General features: G+C 31.6%; 1 long non-coding RNA gene across 1 annotated transcript; it reads right to left on the bottom strand.

Moving 5' to 3' along the window:
• Nucleotides 1–4,560: 4,560 nt before the first annotated feature.
• On the bottom strand, nucleotides 4,561–5,631 carry LOC140005792 (uncharacterized). The gene is made up of 2 exons (XR_011813363.1): nucleotides 5,490–5,631; nucleotides 4,561–4,807 (listed from the first exon to the last, which is right to left on the bottom strand). It is a non-coding gene; the product is annotated as an uncharacterized lncRNA (long non-coding RNA).
• Nucleotides 5,632–7,579: the final 1,948 nt, after the last annotated feature.

The following is a 7,579-nucleotide window of genomic DNA, read 5'->3' as shown; positions in this document are numbered from 1 at the left end:
AACTTAGATTTTCCAATTCTTAGAACCTCAGAGGTTCTATGTTATTAAAAATGAACGAAGCATTATGAAATAATTGTTTACTTATTGATAATAGTTTCATCTTAATGTACAATTTTTTCAAGGAAAGACGTTAATAGCACTCTCTTTGACATTTTGACCATGCGGATTATACATAATACTCGTATATTTCATTGAATTTGTAACCATCCTTTTTATAAAGTTGTGACTGGAATGAAGAGTAATTTACTTTTTTTATTTCTTTACACAAGGTAACAAAAAAAAATGTCAAGATAAGTGTCATTATCAAATAAGGTTGTCCTATTAACGTCTCTCTCTCTCTCTCTGCTTGCTTGAAGCCCAGTTCGGTTTTTATTTTTGGCAAGGTTTTTGTAATTAATTTGTTATTTCAATTTATGGATTCACTCTTCAATTCAAGTAGAACACATATTGCTTTTTTGGTGAGTGATTTAAAAGTGGCATTTTAAACTATGTGTTTTCACACGATTTTTTAATTGCCTTTGACAATTTATTAATTGTCTTCAACAACGTATTAAAATTTTTTTATTTTTTGGGTTTTTGGGGTTAAAAAAATTTTGTGCAGTTTTCAATGTTTTTTTTTTTAGACTTTGATAGAAAGCTTCTAAAGAACAAGAAGGTGTCATTGATTACATAAATGGCAAGGCATCAAGTTCATTGTCATACAGCAGTTCACGTCATGCAATATACATCAAACTATTTAGATTTTTTATGTTTTTGACTTAATAGCAAAATACATCTTATGTTTTCGTTTTGGTTTCTATTAGCTATGAACAGATTTAGAAGGTTGCTATGTTCCTGTGACTTGATTGATTCTGAATTCTTATCTTTTATTAATATTTCATTCGGCTTCTTTTCTTTTCACATTAACCTTTAAGCCATTTATATTAAGTACCAAAATTGATGTTTTGGTAACGGGTTGGCCATTCTTTTGTTTACATAAGATCAGCCAAGATTTGATCTTCCCTATTTTCAAGTTTTTGAATGTCATCATATTGTCGATTTTTTTTTTTGCATTTTGAATTATTAATCACTGAATTAGATGTTTAAATTTACATTATAAGACTATTTTTGGATAACAATGTATTTAAGAAAGGTCATAATAGATTATACAATAAGTTTGTATTTTATGAAAATATTTTTATGAACTACACTAAATAATTTATTATTTTTAGACAATTCCCATTCAACGAATTGGTACAAAACTAGTTATCAAATGAGGTTGTCCTATTAACGTCTCTCTCTCTCTCTCTGCTTGCTTGAAGCCCATATAAATAAACGGGCTGAGGTTGAGAATGATCTTTGTGGCTTATGGTGAGCCAGGCTGAGACCAACAAAACTGCTATTTCACTTTTAAGCTTGGCAAAGCCCGTCTCACTAGTCCTCATTGTGTTTTTCACTTTTAACTTTTAACCTAACATAAATGAACTGGACAATTTTGGGAGGAACAAAATTTAATTTTTACAAGGATATAAAAGATAACTATTAATTTTTAAGGGAATATGTAGGAATATATTTCTGGAGTCTCCAGGGCAGCTGCCACTCCGCCGCCCCTTAATTTGTTTCTGCCAGTGATCACTAATTATTATTCCATTAGCATACGTGGAGGTGAATAAACAACAAAGCATGCTTATCATAATAAAACTCGAGAGATCATCATGGTTTTGGATTTTGTACGGCATATAAATATTTAAATTGGCAAATCCGATATGAATATCCCAATGACAATGACCATGGGGCTTGATCACTAAACTCCTAACGTAATACCACAAGTTCGTGACACATTATGAGCAAATACTTTAAAGTATCGAGTAGTTTAACTACGATCGACATTAAACTTTACTTCACGAGCTTTTTCAATAGATATTCGATGGGAGGTGTTTGTTGAATGTGATTTACATTTGGATTCTCCTTTAAAGGGATTCATTTGTATTTATGGTTTCGTTGCATTCAGACATTATTCAAACTTAATCAAGTGTTGATATTCAGCAATTATCAGATGAACGTACCTCGATTAGATGATGAATAAATCTAGAAATAGATGATTTTACACAGTGTTTGATTGTTAATAGCATAACGAATGATTGCAGTCAAAATTGTATTTTTAACTAGACTTATGTGAACCATGAGATTTCTCTCAAGTAAATTTTTATAAAGATATGTAAAAATATAATATTAAGGAATATTAACTAAAATGATCCCGGAAATTGTTTGTACTTCCCCTTTCTTGTATTTAATTTGACTTAATTATTACGTTGTCTTTGTTCTTGCTTGTTATTAAACAGAAATGAGAGTAAGCTGCTTTAACGAACTAATAAATTAGTAGAAGGTCAAAGTCCAAGTATATGCTTTAGAGTAGTATTAATTGAGAAGAAGGTCATAATTATAAAGAAGTAAAATTAGAATGTCAAAGTTAAAGTATTTGGAACACGTGCCAGAACGCGCATCTGCGGCGATTGCACTTGCCTGTTGTGAGGTACACACGTGCACATACGGTCAGGAGAGCTTTAACCATCTGAATTCAGCTCTAATTCTTACTTCGAGTTCCACTTGCCAGAGTAGCATGTTACTTGAACGCTCCACCCTCTCCTTAACTCTCCATCATTCTTCTTTTGTTTTTCATTTTATTTTTTGATAATTCCTGTTATATGAGCCATTACTCAGTCGTGGTACATTTTGAGGGTTACAATCAAATCAAGTTATATATTTGTCAAGGTCACCGTCAAAATACTAGCTTTGCTTGAGATGCAGTACAAGATTCAAGATAAAAGAATTACACCATTTAAATAAAAGACAAAATTTTCAATTGGTGCAACGCTCAGAATCCAATGAAAATACTTTCAATTATGAGGGGAATTGATCTAATGTTATCTAGTTAGTTAAGAAGATTTGTAAATTGATTAAAAAGTATACTAGCGCAATCATTGCTTTTGACAGACATTATCTAATTAGCGAGCCAAGAAGAATTTTCTCATTGATAGACTTGAATATTATCTATTTTATTCATACTGTGAAACTTGCATTTTATTAATTTTGAACATCATTATGTATAATTCTTTAAACAAAAATATGTTACTTTATATTTTTTCTAAACTACCTTTGATGATGAGGGAATTTTTGATATAAACAAAAATTTATCTATCTTTATTAACTACCCACTACTAATGTGATTTTTTACCAAGTAATATGTATTTTTTCATATTCCAATCTTCAACTTATTTAGTAAATCTTAATTTTAATTAGCAACTACCAATTATGTTTATGACTAACTACTAAATAACTATCTTTTATAACTTTTATTTTGGTGAATCTTTTACATATGTATTTCAAAATATAAAACCAATTTTCTTGAAAATGATTTCAATAAATATACTCAAAATATTTCACAAACATTTTTTTATTAGTTGCACACACATTAGTGTGTGCCTTGAATACTAGTACATATTAGGATATAAAATTTTAATAATTTATATGTAAATTTGTATTAATTTATAATTATAAAATATATATTATATATAATTATGTATTTGTTTATAAGTTTGGACCAACCTCGATTTGAGCCTGAATCTTATATCATAGTGTGAGTTGAACTTGAACCTTTTTAATATGAGTCCGAAAGTTGAAGCTTGAAACTTGAAATCCATGTAACTTATGAGTCGAGTTTGGACTTGCTGAATTTCGATTCAGAAAACCTGACTGACACCCCTATCTTTGACTCTGAAATGGACGTCCTTAGCCACATGTATGAGCAACATTGATATATCTTGCCCACTCTCTGAATTTCCAACTGCAACCACCACCTACTAAATACTGGGACTACATTAAACATATTGACACGAAAGAACAAAAGTCATGTATACAAAAAACAATGCTAGATTTTTTTTTTCTTGCTAGGAATAACCATACTAAATGGGCCCTTTTATATTTACGGATTATAATACAATTTGGCTTTTTTTCATTTCTTTTTATTAAATTAATTAGTTATTCAACTATTTAAATACTCATATGATATATCAATAGATATCAAGTAGTGCGTTTAACCATTTCTTTCAGAATAAACTTCGTAGAGATTGCGACTGGTTAAGTTTTACAGCTTGTCAAGTAACTTTTTACTTTCATGAAGAGGATAACAATTAACATCCGCTTATGTGCATTGTTTTTGCATAACCAAATGGTCGAGGAAAACTTACGAGCAATGTTTTTAAACTCGGACCGGCCAGCGAACCGGAGAGGGGTCCAGTTCACGGTCCGATCGGTCCAACCGGTCCGACCGGTCGGTTCAACGGCTCAACATCTTTTTTTTTTTTTTTTGCAGTTGCAACTTTAATATTGAGTACTTCACAAGTCTTCACTCTATACTCTACACTGAAACTTGACTGCTAATGTACAATTTAACATGATTATTAATAACTTAAGTCCCTAAAATACATTCATCAATATAACTTAAAATTAAATTTAAGTTGAGATAATAATAAAATTTTTAAAAGTTATACATAAAACCTGGAATGATAAATATAACTAAAATATCATAATTCATCGCAAATTTTCATAATTCATTACAAACATAAATAGATATAGTCCAAATGTTCATCAATTATAAACAAACAAAAACACAAAAATAAATAAAATAAATGTTGACGTTCTTCCACAATTCAAAAAAAAGTTCATAGAAAAGTCCAACTCATAGTCAAGGCAAATAATTTGAATAACAAACTTCCATCATTGGCATGACAAGGCAACAGCACCCACTTCACAATTTCATCAATTTAACCTGAAAAAATTAAAAAGTTTATTATAAAAAATATAAATCTAATTGGTGAAACTAAAAAAAAAGCCAAAAAATTTTGAAAAACAAAGATACAACCAAACAAAAAAAGAATCAACTGCTGTTTGGATTGTAAATTATTTGAGATATTTTTACTGTAGCACTTTTTGTGATGTGATGTATGTGAGATAAAAAGGTAATTGGGAAGATAAAAAGGTGTGTTGGAAATTGTAATGATGATGCAAGCAAATAAATTTTGGCTAATAATTCTCTATTTTGGATATAATTAAAATGGTTAATCAAAAACATCTTATTGCACATTTCAAATTATTGTCTAGTAAGCATTTCATCGTAGTACGAGAGGAAAGCAAATGAACAATGTAGTACTAGATATTTTCCAATTCCTATTATTCCTGTTCCACTATTCAAACGAAAAATACTTTGTTGTTAGGCATGATCCTTTTGGTTATCTTTAGGCAAGATTTTTTATTTAACTATAAATTAAATCAGGACATATACACAAGTTACGGCAAATATTTATGGACGGAACAAATGTCATGATGTATTGTCACAAAAACTAAATAAGTGCTCTAATCTCTACATAGAAAACATAAATCAAGAAAAGGCAAAAATCAACTAAACATAATATAGAAAACAAAAATCAAGAAAAGGCAAAAATTAAACTCACAAGATGGAAATGCTCTGGAGTCTTGTCTAAAGATAATAGTGTGATGATCTTGTCGTGGGTATTAGGAAGTGGAAGGATTATGAAGAAAAATTAAGAAAAAAAATCAAGAGGAGAACTGGAGATTGGAGAATCTGAGGAGCGGAGGAAGTGAAAAGAAACGTGCCGTCTGCACTTTGCTAGGTCTTTTAGGGTTTTTTTTATTTAATCTGATTTTAGTTTTTTAGGTAAGTCAAGTAACATTCTACGCATCCTCTGGCTGTGGTTTAGCGGTACGTGCACATTATTATGATCATGGAGACCAGAGTTCGAACCTAGCAGCTTCCATTTTTATTGTTTTGAATTTGAGGCATATTTGAAATTTTGAGAACCGCCGGTTTGCGGTTCAGACGGGTTTTTACGGTTCGTAGCGGTTTTACATTAGGCTCCGAGTTTGATACTAGATCGGACCGGTGACATGGCCGGTTCGCGGTTGAACCGGTCAAACCGGCCGGTCCAGTCCGATTCTGAAAACATTGCTTACAAGTACACCAATGTATTTTTATTGTTTTGAATTTGAGGCATATTTGAAAATTTGAGAACCGCTTGTTTTGAATTTGAGGCATATTTGAAAATTTGAGAACCGCCGGTTTGCGGTTCAGACGGGTTTTTACGGTTCGTAGCGGTTTTACATTAGGCTCCGAGTTTGATACTAGATCGGACCGGTGACATGGCCGGTTCGCGGTTGAACCGGTCGAACCGGCCGGTCCAGTCCGATTCTGAAAACATTGCTTACAAGTACACCAATGTATTTTTATTGTTTTGAATTTGAGGCATATTTGAAAATTTGAGAACCGCTTGTTTTGAATTTGAGGCATATTTGAAAATTTGAGAACCGCCGGTTTCCGGTTCAGACGGGTTTTTACGGTTCGTAGCGGTTTTACATTAGGCTCCGAGTTTGATACTAGATCGGACCGGTGACATGGCCGGTTCGACCGGTTCAATTTGATACTAGATCGGACCGGTGACATGGCCGGTTCGCGGTTGAACCGGTCGAACCGGCCGGTCCAGTCCGATTCTGAAAACATTGCTTACAAGTACACCAATGTAATAATAATGCTAAGATTGAAGAGGAAAAGGGTATTCTTTTTTTAAAGATAAAAGATATAAATCTCAATCAATTAATGAGGTTTCTTTATCTATACATTTTTATCAATTCATAGTGGTTACAATTCGGGGAAAGGGATGCGTTGGAGAGGAGGGAGTATAAGTGAGAGGTAACCTCTCACTAACACTAAAACAAATATTTAAAAAATAAACAAATAGTGGTTACAATTCACATAACATATTGCTCAAACTCATAGTGTGGTTGAGTATAAAATATTGAATCAAATTAATTCCATTAGTTCAAGCCAATGGACTACACCTTCAAGATCAGGTGTGGTGATGGTTTCCAAGATTGTTTTGCAAGATTTACAGCAACAATTTCAACACATCCCCTTAAAAGAAGATATAAATTTGTGTTTGATCAATTTTTTACACTTAAAATTTTGGTATAACAATTTAAATCCGGCATGGACATTATTTTTTTTGGCTTTATTTTATTGTACTGTTTTAAATATAATGTAAGTACGCTTGCAAGAGCATTAAGGTTCAATATTGACCCTATATACCCTTTAATCCTATAAACCAAAAGAAAAAAAAAAACCTTAAAAGGCAAAACGAAACGAAGTAGTATACACTTGTTTGGATTGAGCATTATTTCTCTAATTTTATTTGCTTACATCATCATTACAATTTTCAATACACCTTTTTATCTCACATACATCACATCACAAAAAGTGCTACAGTAAAAATATCCCAAATAACTTACAATCCAAACAAGTATATATCACATTATGTTTTTACATTATCTCGTTGTGAAATGGTTCTGGAATCCTATAGACATGACTATGCATCTGCTTCCCTTTCGATGCTTCCAGGCCTTCACGATTGTAAGCACAAAATGAATAGTTGTGTACAGATTCTAACTGCTATTGAACGTTACAAGAAATTTGTAAAAGATAATAATGAGTTAATGACCGTTTATATCTATTATAAAATGGGTGGTAAAA

The sequence above is a fragment of the Coffea arabica genome, chromosome 4e, assembly GCF_036785885.1.
Source record: "Coffea arabica cultivar ET-39 chromosome 4e, Coffea Arabica ET-39 HiFi, whole genome shotgun sequence".
Lineage (NCBI taxonomy): Eukaryota > Viridiplantae > Streptophyta > Magnoliopsida > Gentianales > Rubiaceae > Coffea > Coffea arabica.
This window is presented reverse-complemented; position numbering and strand designations above follow the sequence as displayed.